Source organism: Oncorhynchus nerka, linkage group LG13 (assembly GCF_034236695.1).
Source record: "Oncorhynchus nerka isolate Pitt River linkage group LG13, Oner_Uvic_2.0, whole genome shotgun sequence".
Lineage (NCBI taxonomy): Eukaryota > Metazoa > Chordata > Actinopteri > Salmoniformes > Salmonidae > Oncorhynchus > Oncorhynchus nerka.
The window spans coordinates 31608750-31624445 of record NC_088408.1 but is presented as its reverse complement, the minus strand read 5'-3'; the positions used below and the strand labels follow the sequence as shown (position 1 = coordinate 31624445).

Sequence of the window (15696 nt, the reverse complement as noted above, 5' to 3'; positions counted from 1 at the left end):
GTACAGGTAGAGATATTGGTGTGCAAAAGAGCAGAAAAGTAAATAAATAAAAACAGTATGGGGATGAGGTAGGTAAAAAAGGGTGGGCTATTTACCGATAGACTATGTACAGCTGAGGCGATCGGTTAGCTGCTCAGATAGCAGATGTTTGAAGTTGGTGAGGGAGATAAAAGTCTCCAACTTCAGCGATTTTTGCAATTCGTTCCAGTCACAGGCAGCAGAGAACTGGAACGAAAGGCGGCCAAATGAGGTGTTGGCTTTAGGGATGATCAATGAGATACACCTGCTGGAGCGTGTGCTACGGGTGGGTGTTGCCATCGTGACCAGTGAACTGAGATAAGGTGGAGCTTTACCTAGCATGGACTTGTAGATGACCTGGAGCCAGTGGGTCTGGCGACGAATATGTAGCGAGGGCCAGCCGACTAGAGCATACAGGTCGCAGTGATGGGTGGTATAAGGTGCTTTAGTGACAAAACGGATGGCACTGTGATAAACTGCATCCAGTTTGCTGAGTAGTGTTGGAAGCTATTTTGTAGATGACATCGCCGAAGTCGAGGATCGGTAGGATAGTCAGTTTTACTAGGGTAAGTTTGGCGGCGTGAGTGAAGGAGGCTTTTTTTGCGGAATAGAAAGCCGACTCTAGATTTGATGTTCGATTGGAGATGTTTGATATGAGTCTGGAAGGAGAGTTTACAGTCTAGCCAGACACCTAGGTACTTATAGATGTCCACATATTCAAGGTCGGAACCATCCAGGGTGGTGATGCTAGTCAGGCGTGCGAGTGCAGGCAGCGAACGGTTGAAAAGCATGCATTTGGTTTTACTAGCGTTTAAGAGGCCACGGAAGGAGTGTTGTATGGCATTGAAGCTCGTTTGGAGGTTAGATAGCACAGTGTCCAAGGACGGGCCGGAAGTATATAGAATGGTGTCGTCTGCGTAGAGGTGGATCAGGGAATCGCCCGCAGCAAGAGCAACATCATTGATATATACAGAGAAAAGAGTCGGCCCAAGAATTGAACCCTGTGGCACCCCCATAGAGACTGCCAGAGGACCGGACAGCATGCCCTCCGATTTGACACACTGAACTCTGTCTGCAAAGTAGTTGGTGAACCAGGCACGGCAGTCATCAGAAAAACCGAGGCGTGTGTGTGTGTGTGTGTGTGTATAAGGAGATGGTGTTAGTGGTACTCAGAGTGGAGTACTCTACTACCTTGTCCTTCAGAGATCCCAGAGGCAGCTGTATAGGCATACTGAGAGCAGACTGAGAGGAACTAATGGGGAGAAGAGAGGCTCTGAATGGGATCAGGACTTTAATGAGGGAGTCTGGGTCTACTCAACTTAGCATTAAGGCAACACGATACGAGAGAGAGAGAGACTGGCCACTGTCCTTTCGCTTTGTTTTCCTACACAGCTAGCGACACATCTACTAGGTAGGCAGGACTCCACAACAATCTCCATTGAGAAGCTAGCTTCTTTTCTTTACAGTTGCTTGGCTTTACAGCCATTCTTCCTATTCCCATTTGCTTCACAGTGATGTGAAGAGCCTTTTGGGGTCTCTCAGTCTCTGTGTTATGACAACAGTAAGCCGTGGTACACTAACACGCATTACTCAACCCATATGTGTTTGGGAGGGTGGTCAGCCAATGGCAGCCATTGCTTAGATGACTGTGCAGATTTAGGGGTGAAAGAAGTGAAAATTAAGGGGTAATGAGCAACCTCTGATCCGACCGCTGATTTTTATGGGGAAGGGCAGTCCACCACCAATGCCATGTTGCTGCCTCAAGCTCACTCGGAGGGCTGAGAATGCACTAGAAGGCATGTTCCCCCTGCCTTGGACACTTGGTTTGGGGTTGGATTCCTCTGGGTTTCAGTTTCCTGTGGTTGGAAAGTGGTGGTGGATCGGAGCCAAAGGCCTTAGTTAGGTTCCAGATTCTCTCTGGTGGTTTAGAAGAGAGCACTATACTTTATTACACGACTCCTAGAGACAAGAGTCCCGTGAAACAAGGAAACCGGTGGAAATGTGGAACAAGGGAATCTTGATATAAGAGCTTGGTTATCAAATGTATTTGAGTACTGATTAGAGCAGTAGTTCATGAATAAATTAGTGTTTTATTTCCATTGTTCTTCTCCATTCATTTGCATTGTATATTATGCCCCAGTTCGTGGTCGACGTGAGAGTATAACTGATTTTGACCATGTCCTTTACTATTCCATGTCACCATTATGTGTTATTCACCAGTTCTACTGAAAACTGTAGGGTTTCTATTGTTGTCCATTAGGAGCATATTAAGGTGCGCTGTAGTGTCAGGTGTGTTCACACTGGGAAGGTGTGTGTGTGTGTGTGTGTGTGTGTGTGAGAGAGAGACTAGGACGCTGGCTGTGTATTGGGATAAGTGGGTTCATGTCTCTTGGCAGGTTATCAGTACTCTGTCACTACAGACAGACTACAGCAGGCAGGCAGATCTAGAACTGCCTGGCGAAAGCAATTCAGGTCTGAAGATAGTCAGGGTAGCTAATGGAATGATGATTTTCTCGGATGAAAGAGCATAGATCACCTTCTAGCGCCGCCACGAATATAATGCGCTTTAGTTACAATACTGTTTTTTTTTATTAAAAAAAACAACAATCTGTGAGTGGTCTTAAAGAGTAATTGGTGCTGAGACTCAGGTTCCCTGTTGTTGACAAAGCAATTTGCTTGTTGCAATTACCTTTTAATGGACAGCCAGTAACCACAGCTGTTATTATGTCTGTGCCTACCCTGCTTTCATGGGTCATCGTGTCGTAGATGGAGTGATGCTTGTCTCAGTGAGCAAGAGGTTGCTTTGTGTTTATAGCTGTTTTCCTTTGAAGAGAGAGGCTGGTGACCTTCATGGCTATGTATGTTTGGCAGGGCATAGTTCATGTGTTATACTGCTATATGCTGATGGGTGCTGACAGTGAGGCGTGGATTGGGTTCTCCCTTGCAGAGGGAGTGAGATGACAAAGGTACTGCTGAGTAAGAGACCCTCCCTCTTCCATTCCAAAGCATCCGCTTCCCACATCAAGTCTGGGAACACTGCGCCTCCCTCTAGGGCCTGTTCGTGTTTCGCCAGCTTTGCAATTCCTCTTATTCTCTTCTTTTCTACCTTCGAGAGCAATTCCACAAAAGTCTCAGGTCTCTCTGCCATCCCCGGTCTGACTAGAGATCAATAATCAGGAAACGACCGCTAGATGAAATTGAGTCTGATGTATCCCGCTGCGGAGAGGAGATGCATGTTTCAAGCCTCTTTCAAAGACAACAGTGGAAAACAGGCTTTCCCCTGCATGGTTTAATGTTGTCGAACAACACTCCCTTCTCCCCTGCTGACACTCACCTGAGAGAGGTTATGTGGCGGTTCTCTTCCCCAGGGGGCCTCTACCCTCTCTCTTTTTCGCTCTCTCTTTCTTTCTCTTCACATTCTGCCCCTCTCTCTCATGTCTGTCTCCTCCCGTTGGAGTAGTTGCTATAGAGTGGGAGGGAGGGTGAAGGATGTTGGTGAATAATTTACTGCCTGACAGGGCCTTGGCCTAATTGTTTTGTTCTGCTGGTCGGTAACAGAGTTGGCCAAGTCTCAAATGACACCCACTACTGCAGCCTATATAGTGCATTAGTTGTGACCAGAGCCCTTGTGGGGATGCAGGTGTGTGGTGGTGTGTGTAGTTACCAAGACTCTGTTAAATACTAGGCCTAGGCCGAATGGTTTCCCTTCTGCAGGTGAACTGCCCATGTATATAGCACATTCACCCTGATATGCTCTCTATATATACTAAAGTATGTGGACACCCCTTCAAATGAGTGGATTCGGCTATTTCAGCCACAGCCGTTGCTGACTGGTGTATAAAATCTCAGCACATAGCCATGCAATCTCCATAGACAAACATTGGCAGTAGAATGGTCTTAGTGAAGAGCCCAGGGACTTAAAATGTGGCACTGTCATAGGTTGTCACCTTTCCAACAAGTCAGTTTGTCAAATTTCTGCCCTGCTAGGGCTTCTCCGGTCAACTGTAAGTGCTGTTGTTATGGTGACGTGAAAACGCCTAGGAGCAACAGCAGTGGTAGGCCACACAAGCTCACAGAACGCGACTGCTGAAACGCGTATAAATTGACTGTCCTCGGTTGCAACACTCACTACCAAACTACCTTTGGAGCAACGTCAACACAAGACCTGTTCGTCAGGAGCTTCATGAAATGGGTTGTCATGGCCGAGCAGCCACACACAAGCCTAAGATCAACATGTGCAATGCCAAGCATCGGTTGGAGTGGTGTAAAGCTCGCCGCCATTGGACTCTGGAGCAGTAGAAACGCGTTCTCTGGAGTGATGAATCACACTTCGTCATCTGGCAGTCCGATGGACTAATCTGGGTTTAGTGGGTGCCAGGAGAATGCTACCTGTCCCAATGCATAGTGTCAACTACCAACTATAAAGTTTGGTGGAGGATAAATAATGGTCTGGGGCAGTTTTTCATGGTTTGGGCTAGGCCCCTTAGTTCCAGTGAAGAGACTTCTTAATGCTACAGCATACAATGACATTCTAGACGATTCTGTACTTCCAACTTTGGGGAAACAGTCCATTTCCTGTTTCAGAATGACGTTCACAAAGCGAGGTCCATACAGAAATGGTTTGTCGATCGGTGTGGAAGAACTTGACTGGTCTGGAACCTGACCTCAACCCCATGTAACACCTTCGGAATGAATTGTAACGCCGACTGCGAGCCAGGCCCAATCGCCCAATATCAGTGCCCGACCTCACTAATGCTCTTGTGGCTGAATGGAAGCAAGTCCCCGCAGCAATGTTCCAACATCTAGTGGACAGCCTTCCCAGAAGAGCTGCTGTTATAGCAGCAAAGGGGGACCAACTCCATATTAATGCCCATGATTTTGGAATGAGATGTTTGACTAGCAAATGTCCACATACTTTTGGTCCTTGTAGTGTATCTTAATGGATAGTTGACACCCCCTTAGACCATTCTCCTTTTAATCATGTCAGATCCCATCATGTAAACAACTCCTCCAATACCATTATCCTCTCAGACACCCACTCTTCCAGTTCCTGACTTTCAGGAGACCACAAATGTTGTTGTACTGGACAGGCTTGATTAACTCTGATCAACTGTTTGGGCTAGAAACCAATGTCCCCTTGTATACTGCTGTTTAACGTGTGCCCCCCTGTTTCTCTCTCCTCTCTGCAGTGAACAGAGTATCTGTCAGGCGCGGGCCGCTGTCATGGTGTATGACGATGCCAATAAGAAATGGGTTCCAGCCGGCGGCTCCACGGGCTTCAGCAGAGTGCACATATACCACCACACGGGCAACAACGCCTTCCGGGTGGTGGGACGCAAAATACAGGACCATCAGGTGAGTCAGTGGGGACAGCACAGGACTGGGTGATTTGAGGAGTATGTAAGTGCTTGAGAAGACTTTCTGAATGCAATAGAAATACTGTAGAAGTTGTCGTTTGTTTGAAGTGGGACCAGGACTTCACGTGGCTGCACCCTGCGCTGGTCGGAGTTCTTCACGTTATTCCGTCTCTGACGTGTTTCATTTGGGGTAGTAGCCTGGCAGCCATCTTGCTTGTCTCAGTGTCTCTCAGGAAAGATCCAGCTCTGTAAACAGATAGGAGAACCCTGCTGCTCCACTAGTCACCGTCACATCACAGCCGGGACTGGACTGCTAGAGCCAAGCTCTCACAAACATACACCTGTCAGTGTGTTTGTCCCTTGTCCAAGACTAAAGCCCACGGTCAGCTAAAGAGGCAATAGACAACCACAGCATATAGATCCATGCCAGAGAGGAAACGTAACAGTCTCCTGTATTCCTCTCCTCTCTCTGACTGGTTTACTGCTTTTACTCTGTACGATATGATCTGGCCAGGCAGCCAGAGATACACATCTGCATTTAATGAAGGGAACATTTATGTGGAAAATGAGTGGATGGCCTGTTTTTGAGGAAAAATAGGATACATATTTGGAGAAACAAGACACTAGGTGCTTGCTGAATTGTTTCCACGGTACCAGACTACACCTCTCCGATTGGATTAGTGTTGGCGCTGATTGTTGTCTGTTTGGTGTTTGTTTGGTATTTGGTAGCCCTCTGTGTGTGTTGCTAGCTTACACAATGCAGCTGACCCTTGCCCAAACCCATCTCCTGGGTTTTTAACTGAATTCCCCTCTATATTCAGTTATGTCCGCGGGAACTCTTGTTTTCCCTCTTTGTCGCCTGTTATTCTCATTACAAACATATGGGTTTCCCTTAGAGTGGTTTCCCTGAAATAGACTTAAAGGAAGCCATGATGGGCTGTTTTCAGCATTGAGAGTGAATAGGTTTTAGTAGAGGTTTATTATACTGCCTGGGTTGGGACTGAACAGATGGTTAGCTTGGTCTGATGGATCCTGCGTGTGTCCTGTAAGAGTTAACTCTACATGTCTGGGAGTATCTCTCTGTCAGTGCATCAGACTGTTGTGGATTTAGTAGATTTCACTGTAACGGTGCTAGCGGATAAACTTGCACAGAGAGCACTTCTGCCAGTCCATTAGTTGGGGGATGATCGCTATAGGATCCCGTCTGTTGCATCCCAGAACATCAGTGCTGTTTCCCAGGGCCTCGTTGCCATGCAGGAAGAGTGTTTGTGGAGATGGCTGAGTGCAGTACTAGTGTAGTCCACTGAGGCACTGTCTATATCCAGAGCCACTGCGGGCCAGGGGCCTTTTCTGCAGTAGCAGATCCTGTTAAAAACTCCTGTCTCAGGAGAGGCCAATGGAGCGATAGAGCAGCGTAGGACAGGTCAGATGAGTGGAGAATAGAGGCACTTTTGTTGGCCGGTTAACTCTAAAAGCATATTTTTGTTCTGGGTCTAGTATCCTTGTTTATTAGGATTATCTTACTATCCCAGAAGCATTATGAACTGAAATACATATTTGTATGAACATAACAAGATTCAACAACTGAGACATAAACTGAACAAGTTCCACAGACATTTGACTAACAGAAATTGAATAATGTGTCCCTAAGCAAAGGGGGGGGGTCAAAATCAAAAGTAACAGTCAGTATCTGGTGTGGCCACCAGCTACATTAAGTACTGCAGTGCATCTCTTCCTCATGGACTGCACTAGATTTGCCAGTTCTCGCTGTGAGATGTTACCCCACTCTTCCACCAAGGTACCTGCAAGTTCCCAGACATTTCTGGGGGGAATGGCCCTTGCCCTCACCCAGGTCCCAGACGTGCTCAATGTGATTGAGAACTGGACTCTTCGCCGGCCATGGCAGAACACTGACATGTCTTGCAGGAAATCACACACAGAACGAGCAGTATGTCTGGTGGCATTGTCATGCTGAAAGGTCATGTCAGGATGAGCCTGCAGGAAGGGTACCACAGGAGGGAGGAGGATGTCTTCCCTGTAACACACAGCGTTGAGATTGCCTGCAAAGACAACAGGCTCAGTCCGATGATGCTGTTACACACCGCCCCAGACCATGACAGACCCTCCACCTCTAAATGGATCCCACTCCAGAGTACAGGCCTCGGTGTAACACTCATTCCTTCCACGATAAACGTGAATCCGGTCTCACCCCTGAAGAGCACATTTTGCCAGTCCTGTCTGGTCCACGCCCATAGGCAACATTGTTGCCGGTGATATCTGGTGAGGACCTGCCTTACAACAGGCCTACAAGTCCTCAGTCCAGCCTCTCTCAGCCTATTGCGGACAGTGTGAGCACTGATGGAGGGGTTGTGCGTTCCTGGTGCAACTCAGGCACTTGTTGATGCCACCCCATACCTGTCCCGCAGGTGTGATGTTCAGGTGTGATGTGTGAAGTCATTTAGATTTTTTACGAATTATCTTTTAAAGACAGGGTCTTGAAAAAGGGTTGTGTATTTCTTTGCTGAGTTAGATAGCTACTGGACTCAGGACCATGCAGTGATCGAGACAGAGCTGTTGGAGCGTAGTGGTCAGACATGAACATGCAGGTCACAGTGGGCCTCTTGGTGCACAGAACGTCCAACAGAACCAACAGAACCTCCATCCTGCGGGACTTGCGGGCCCTGACGGAGATCATTGCAGTGCAGTCTGCATTTTTCATGCTGCGGACGGACGGTCAGAAGACTTTGAGATGAACATATTCTTTTTTTGTCCCGCAGATTGTTTGTGAAACGGTCTTCTTTCTGCTTTGCTAGTATGTGTTATCCTAGGCATGCCTGTTGTATTAAAACCACCTCTTTGTCATGTTATTCACACACTCAGTAGCCTACCTCCTCTCCTAGTTGGGTGTGATCAACATCAAGTGTGCCTATACAGTATTTGTGGTCTCCTTGAAATGGAGTAGGCTGCCTATGCATGGGCGGAGAGCCAGGTGGCAGTTGTCTTTCCAAGGAAATTAACTTCCTAAATATGATTTAGGCTAAAGTTGACTAAATTGCCTGGAAAGAAATATTGATCACCTATATTTGTCTTCGTCTGAAAACCGCCCCACTCCTAAAAGGTAGGCTATATGCTAAATGTAGCTTGAGAGAAAGTGCAGAAGTGTCCTCTCTCTCACCCACTCTGCGCTCTTCAAACTACATCTATCCTATTGGCTGATGTATCCCAGTAATATCGATAGCCTAATATAATGGGCCACGTGAGAATTGCTGGTAATTTAACAACTCTTGATATTGCCTATAGGGTGCAAAATTCCTGGAAAATGGCTGGCAAGTTAGCTTCGTTACTTATGCCTAAGATAACATTGTGGGACTGCGGTTGGGTTCGGGACCAGTTCTTCCGGGAGCGGGTGGGAGTCGGACAGAAAGCCAGTGGGAGCGGGCTGGTGCGGTATGAAAAGCTGAGCGTGGGATGAAGAAATCAGTCCCGTGCAGACCACTTTGAGTTGCGCAGCACTCTAAGGCACTGCATCTCAGCGCTAGAGGCGCCACTACAGACCTTGGTTCGATTCCAGGCTGTATCACAACCCGGCCGTGATTGGGAGTCCCATAGGGTGGCGCACAATTGGCCCAGCGTCGTTAGGGTTTGACCAGGGGTAGGCCGTCATTGTAAATGAGAATTTGTTCTTAACTGACTTGCCTAGTTAAATCAATCTTCTTTTTTTTTAATAAGTACTTTCTACCATAATGCCAGTAAATCCTGGAGGTTTGGAATCCCAGTGCAGCACCTCGCTCACCTCAGAACTTACACCACAGAGGCCAGTTAAGGATGACATCAAACCCGGCCCTGATGCAGGGTGTCAAGTAATATTTCACTCTGGGATGGTTTTCTTTCTTTGAAAACTTTTTTTTTTTTTTTTTAACTCAGTAGTCGCTATTTGTTCCCCCTGAAGCAATAAACCCTGACCACTTTTTAAGAATCTAATTTAGAGTTCCTACCCCCCATTAACTTTGAAGGCCTTATTTCTGTAATGCCCGACCCTGTTCCGCCTGTCTATTACTTCATGTAGAGCAGCAAACTGAAGCAGAAGGATTTAACGCAGTGGAAAAACCTCAATGTTATTGGTTTAATTTGACCAATCCAATAAAAAGCTATTGCTGGTCCCCTCCTTCTCTTGGTCTCACACTTGTCCTTACAATTGCTGTAAACCTAGACTGTGTGTGAAGGACAATTTGATGTAGATATCAAAAACAGACGCCACAGTTTCTAAATACTGATCCAATAGTCTCATTCCTGTGATGAGTGAAGTGTCTATGGTGCAGTGTCTTCAGAGTAGGAAGGTCTTGCTGTTGTCTCTACAGCCGCTAAGCGTTGCAGAATCCATACCCTCAAGGCCCTGCAATGTCTTGTGATGGATGAGTACTGCACATAGACCCCAGGTGTCACGGGCGTTGTAAGAAGCTGACCAAGGTGCAGCGTGTTGAGCGTACATTTCTGTTTATTTAGGTAAATGTCGCCAACAAACCAAAGACACGACCGTGACGCTTCACATAGGCTATGTTGCCTCTAACAAAGTCAACTACCCACACTGAAGGAGGGGAAAAAGGGCTACCTAAGTATGATTCCCAATCAGAGACTACGATAGACAGCTGTCCCTGATTGAGAACCATACCCAGCCAAAACATCGAAATAAAGAAAAATAGAAAACAAAACATAGAATGCCCACCCCACATCACACCCTGACCTAACCAAATGGAGAAATAAAATGTCTTTCTAATGTCAGGGTGTGACACCAGGAGTGTGTGTGTGTGTGTGTGCACAGTCACGGAAGGCTGTTTGTCCGCTGACACTGTATGACGGCGAGGCGGGACTGAGAATCCATCTAACACACAGCATTCCTCCTGTAGGAGAGGGCGAGGGAGGGCGAGGGAGTGCTCGCCGGTCAGCATGTGCTTCATCAGCAATCCCAGAACCCTCTCCGTCTTCTCCCTGACATCTCCCATCCCGTGGGAAGAGAGGAGGATAGGTCATTACGAGGCCCCGCTCTCCTGCTGCTGTTGTTGTTTGTTTCAACACAATGGGAAAGGTCCTTCACGCCACCCCTATAGACACTCACAGCGACATTTGTGTCCTCAACATGTAGGAGGGACTTGACTGCTCTTAGAACTGGGTTCAGATGATCCTTGGACTCCATTGAAAGGTCATGTTGACACCCTGTTATGGGTTCATGGCAGCAAACTGGTTAGTAGCCCAAGGACCACTAAAGGCTTAACGAACACGGACCTGATGAAGGATTTCTGTTGTCACATATGTAAAGTCGTCACTCTCTACTTACTAAGTCAATAAGCTGATCATGAATGGAGATGTTTTTTATATTTCTTCATAACTTTTAATAAAGACTTTAATCCGACAGCAATCCAGATGCATGTTAATTAGGCCCTAGGATTAGGATTTCTGGTTTCTAATTATTATGAGCAGAGATTTGCAACACTACACACACTGCACTGTGTGATTAATATTGATTAATATCAATAAAATGTGATTATTGACTTATCTGAAATGAGACGGTATGGAGGCAAGACGTGTGAAGACGTGATGCTACTTATTATTATTCGACTGATACAGCCACCTGTCTGCGTCTGTCTAGTGCAGAGAATCGATCACAGGAAGATGGACTGTCTATCTGGAGTGTGGAGGCTTTGGCTTGTCGAGGTCATTTCAATCAATCTATATGAAACACACTTATGACGGCTGAAGTTGAAACTAGTTGGTTTAAAATCATTTTAGAAAATCAAGATGATGAATAGGCGCAATGTACTTTGCACATTTCAGATTATTCTTCAATTGATGCGTCTTTATTCGACTGTAAGGTAGCAATATACTGTGGCATACTTTCCCCTTTGGACTGACTCTTTCAACTGGTGACTGCAGCAGTGAGATCTGTATCCTCGGCCTTGAATACCACTCAGACCCTGACTAGGCTGAAGAACTAACAGAGTTCCTGAGTGTTTCTTGGCCGGGGTACAGTACTGCTGGTTTCTGATAGGGGCTCGATGAACTATGTTTGTTATGCGCCGTTCCTCCTACGGTTCCTCTGTCTCTAACTGGAGTTGAACCGACAGCCTGTTTTGTTTTCTCTGCTCCGTTGTGTGCCTCAGTGTGCTCATCAACAAGAAATGAGAGAACAGATTATGTAAATCTCTGGCCTGGCAGCCCAGAGGGGAAAAAAAGCTAGTAACCAACGCATCTTCACTTTCAAGAGCCAAAGGATAATTCAATTCTAGATATTTTAAATAAACGTGGTGCGGATATTATAGGTATTTTTTCCACAGCTTTCGCCAACCCTAACATTCTAGAACTGAAGAACTATCTTGATCCTCACGCTTTGAACGATTGCTTGGGAGCGAAACGCAGCTCATTTGATTCCCTCCATTTATTTATGAAAGGTGTGCTCATGTTTCTCTGACCTGAAGACTGACACAGCGTTTCTTCTTGGTCATGTGCCAAAGTGATTGAATAACCACACATATAACATTTCAAGGTGGCTCGTACTTTACTGTAGTGAGTGTGGCAGCTCTTAGGTGCTTTTAGACTGACTGAGGTGTATTGGCTGTAATGTGTGACTCACTTTATAGAGTAGACCTATTGTGTGCTCTAGAAAGCTGCATTTCCTGTTATCATGATAAACGCGTTCTGAGCAACACAGTTCTTTCTGTGCTTCAGAAAAGCTGTCTCAAAACCATCTCACCTCTCCTTCTCCCTGTAAGTGAGATAAACTTGATTTGAGTAACACAAATAGTCCTTTCAGTACTTCAGAATAACCCCCCTTCCTTCTCCAGGTGGTAATAAACTGTGCCATTCCCAAGGGGCTCAAGTACAACCAGGCCACACAGACTTTCCACCAGTGGCGCGATGCCAGGCAGGTCTACGGACTCAACTTTGGCAGCAAGGAGGATGCCAACGTATTCGCCAGTGCCATGATGCATGCCCTGGAGGTGCTCAACTCTCAGGACACAGGTGCAGGTAAGCTCCATTGACTGGCAGGAAGACTGCTGTAAAGACCTGAGTCATCCAATCAGCTGTTTGTTGGGTTTTAACAAATGAGAGGTGGTCTTGCCTGTTGCCATCCTGTTGCCTCACTCACTGCAGTGGTTGGAGTGAGAGGTGTCCTGCATGGTAAGTAGGCAGGCATGCAAACCTTATGGCTGATCTAGGAGATGGGTATGGGTTAGGCTAGGAGGGCTTTGCTCAGACGCACAGCTGCTTAACCCCTTACGCTTGTGGAAAGTGGCCTATATGGACGGGGCCAAATTGAAATGATTCTAACAGAAGAAGTATAAAAAGCATATGCATGACCATGGTAGCAAATGAAAGAGAACACTTTGGAGTTCATGGGGAAATGATCAGGCCGACGGTGAGGACAAAACAGTTCATCTGGCACAAGACTGAATCCAAACACTAAACCGTTGATTTCATGTGCCTTTTTAAGTTCACTGTGCTTTTCACAGCGTTTGTCAATGACGAAATCTGCAAATACTGGATACATTCAGTAACATAATAAGAATATGAATTGACATTTTGGAGTAGGTGCAAGATCAGAATAAATGATTACAGAGAGGTCACGTCTCCCCACCCTCACACAAATGCTGTCTACGCAATCCAAAAACGTTCCGTTATAAATCTGGGTCAGGTGGGCTTCATTTGAAAGCCTATTCTATTGCCAACATGGCTAGCTAAGTTAGATTATCTTGCCGTGTTAGGCTTTCGAAAGGCACTTCAGACAAACCGAATGTAATTTTGGTGCACATAGAATGGAGTCACGAGTGCCTTCAAGTGTGTGTTGCTCGGCTCATTTTCTTCACAACACGACAAACACTCATTCTGTTTAGGAAAACCCAGGGTACAACACGCGTCATCCTTGTAACTGTGGATCAAACATAAACCTTGATAACAAATGACGTGAGTTTTCAAATATAGAAATGTGAAGTGCACATTTGGACTCATGGATGTGTGGTTTGCTTGTATGACATCAATGCAGTATTAATTATAATGCTCAACGTCTCTTATTTCAGAACACATCAACTCCTCTCGATTTACAGCAGTTCCCACTCGGTCAACAACTATGTGCAAAAGTAGCCCAATCAGTGAGAGGGATGGGGGGCATCTTGTCGCGCGGTGCTCAACTTTATAACGTCTGTCAGTTAAAAAGTGTGATCGAATCAATGCAATATTGGCCACTTTCAAATCAAATGTATTTATAAAGCCCTTCTTACATCAGCTGATATCTCAAAGTGCTGTACAGAAACCCAGCCTAAAATCCCAAACAGCAAGCACAGTGGCTAGGAAAAACTTCCTAGAAAGGCCAGAACCTAGGAAGAAACCTAGAGGAACCAGGCTATGAGGGGTGGCAAATCCTCTTCTGGCTGTGCCGGGTGGAGATTATAACAGAACATGGCCAAGATGTTCAAATGTTCATAGATGACCAGCAGGGTCAAATAATAATAATCACAGTGGTTGTCGAGGGTGAAACAGGTCAGCACCTCAGGAGTAAATGTCAGTTGGCTTTTCATAGCCAATCATTCAGAGTATTCATAGCCAATCATTCAGAGTATCTCTACCGCTTCTGCTGTCTCTAGAGAGTTAAAAACAGCAGGTCTGGGACAGGTAGCACGTCCGGTGAACAGGTCAGGGTTCCATAGCCGCAGGAGCAGCAGCACGGCCAGGTGGACTGGGGACAGCAAGGAGTCATCGGGCCAGGTAGTCCTGAGGCATGGTCCTAGGGCTCAGGTCCTCAGAGTGAGAGAGAGAGATAGAGAATACTTAAATTCACACAGGACACCGGATAAGACAGGAGAAATACTCCAGATATACAGTGGGGAGAACAAGTATTTGATACACTGCCGATTTTGCAGGTTTTCCCCACTTACAAAGCATGTAGAGGTCTGTAATTTATATCATAGGTACACTTCAACTGTGAGAGACGGAATCTAAAACAAAAATCCAGACACCTGTCCACACACTCAATCAAACAGACTCCAACCTCTCCACAATGGCCAAGACCAGAGAGCTGTGTAAGGACATCAGGGATAAAATTGTAGACCTGCACAAGGCTGGGATGGGCGACAGGACAATAGGCAAGCAGCTTGGTGAGAAGGCAACAACTGTTGGCGCAATTATTAGACAATGGAAGAAGTTCAAGATGACGGTCAATCACCCTCGGTCTGGGGCTCCATGCAAGATCTCACCTCGTGGGGCATCAATGATCATGAGGAAGGTGAGGGATCAGCCCAGAACTACACGGCAGGACCTGGTTAATGACTTGAAGAGAGCTGGGACCACAGTCTCAAAGAAAACCATTAGTAACACACTACGCCGTCATGGATTAAAATCCTGCAGCGCACGCAAGGTCCCCCTGCTCAAGCCAGCGCATGTCCAGGCCCATCTGAAGTTTGCCAATGACCGTCTGGATGATCCAGAGGAGGAATGGGAGAAGTTAATGTGGTCTGATGAGACAAAAATCGAGCTTTTTGGTCTAAACTCCACTCGCCGTGTTTGGAGGAAGAAGAAGGATGAGTACAACCCCAAGAACACCATCCCAACTGTGAAGCACAGAGGTGGAAACATCATTCTTTGGGGATGCTTTTCTGCAAAGGGGACAGGACGACTGCACCGTATTGAGGGGAGGATGGATGGGGCCATGTATCGCGAGATCTTGGCCAACAACCTCCTTCCCTCAGTAAGAGCATTGAAGATGGGTCGTGGCTTGGTCTTCCAGCATGACAACGACCCGAAACACACAGCCAGGGTAACTAAGGAGTGGCTCTGTAAGAAGCATCTCAAGGTCCTGGAGTGGCCTAGCCAGTCTCCAGACCTGAACCCAATAGAAAATCTTTGGAGAGGGCTGAAAGTCCGTATTGCCCAGCGACAGCCCTGAAACCTGAAGGATCTGGAAAAGGTCTGTATGGAGGAGTGGGCCAAAATCCCTGCTGTAGTGTGTGCAAACCTGGTCAAGGAATACAGGAAATGTAGGATAATTGCAAACAAATGTTTCTGTACCAAATATTAAGTTCTGTTTTTCTGATGTATCAAATACTTATGTCATGCAATAAAATGCAAATTAATTACTTAAAAATCATACAATGTGATTTTCTGGATTTTTGTTCTATATTCTGTCTCTCACAGTTGAAGTGTACATATGATAAAAATTACAGACCTCTACATGCTTTGTAAGTAGGAAAACTTGCAAAATCGGCAGTGTATCAAATACTTGTTCTCCCCACTGTAACAGACTGACCTTAGCCCCCCGACACATAAACTACTGCAG

The 15696-nt window shown here is 46.3% G+C and overlaps 1 pseudogene; it reads left to right on the top strand.

The window, feature by feature from the left end:
* The window catches only part of LOC115140408 (protein enabled homolog), a 184013-nt pseudogene that overhangs the window by 92864 nt on the left and 75453 nt on the right, over positions 1-15696 (top strand).